The following is a 1356-nucleotide window of genomic DNA, read 5'->3' on the forward strand; positions in this document are numbered from 1 at the left end:
CTTAAAGCTATGAATAAAGTCCATTAATCCTTCACCTCTCTTAAATGAAAATGTTTTAATTCAAAAGAACAAGAAGTACATGAATTTCGAATTTATCCTTGAATTTAGTTTAATTATATTGATGTGGTGACAATACTTTCTGTTCTCTGAATGAATGCTTAAACAGTGCATATTTTTGATCTTGTTGTTTATGAATGTTAAAATTGTTAGCTCTTGAAAGAATGATGAACAAAGAGAAATGTTATTGATAATCTGAAAAATCATAAAATTGATTCTTGAAGCAAGAAAAAGCAGTGGAAAACAAAAGCTTGCGAAAAAAAAAGAAGTGGCGAAAAAAAATAAAATAAAATAAATAGAAAGAAAAAGAAAAAGCAAGCAGAAAAAGCCAATAGCCCTTAAAACCAAAAGGCATGGGTAAAAAGGATCCAAGGCTTTGAGCATTAATGGATAGGAGGGCCCAAGGAAATTAAATCCAGGCCTAAGCGGCTAAATCAAGTTGTCCCTAACCATGTGCTTGTGTCATGCAGGCCCAAGTGAAAAGCTTGAGACTGAGTGGTTAAAGTCGTGATCCAAAGCAAAAAGAGTGTGCTTAAGAGCTCTAGACACCTCTATTTGGGGACTCTAGCAAAGCTGAGTCACAATCTGAAAAGGTTCACCCAGTCATGTGTCTGTGGCATTTGTATATTGGTAATACTGGAAAACAAAATGCTTAGGGCCACGGCCAAGACTCATAAGTATCTGTGTTCAAGAATCAACATGCTTAACTAGGAAAGTCAATAACACTATCCGAAATTCTAAGTTCCTAGAGAAGCCAATCATTCTAAACTTCAAAGGAAAAAGTGAGATGCCAAAACTGTTCAGAAGCAAAAAGCTACAAGTCCCGCTCATCTAATTATAATTAATATTCATTGATATTTTGAAATTTATAGTATATCCTCTTCTTTTTATTCTAATTGATTTTCAGTTGCTTGGGGACAAGTAACAATTTAAGTTTGGTGTTATGATGAGCGGATAATTTATACGCTTTTTGGCATTGTTTTTAGGTAGTTTTTAGTAAGTTCAAGCTACTTTTAGGGATGTTTCCATTAGTTTTTATGTTAAAGTCACATTTCTGGACTTTACTATGAGTTTGTGTATTTTTCTATGATTTCAGGTAATTTCTGGCTGAAATTGAGGGACTTGAGCAAAACTCTGAAAAAGGCTGACAAAAGGACTGCTGATGTTCTTGGAATCTGATCTCCCTGCACTCAAAATGAATTTTCTGGAGCTACAGAACTCCAAATGGCGCGCTCTCAATGGCGTTGGAAAGTAGATATCCAGAGCTTTCCAGCAATATATAATAGTTCATACTTTATT

Source organism: Arachis duranensis, chromosome 2 (assembly GCF_000817695.3).
Source record: "Arachis duranensis cultivar V14167 chromosome 2, aradu.V14167.gnm2.J7QH, whole genome shotgun sequence".
In the NCBI taxonomy this organism is placed as follows: domain Eukaryota; kingdom Viridiplantae; phylum Streptophyta; class Magnoliopsida; order Fabales; family Fabaceae; genus Arachis; species Arachis duranensis.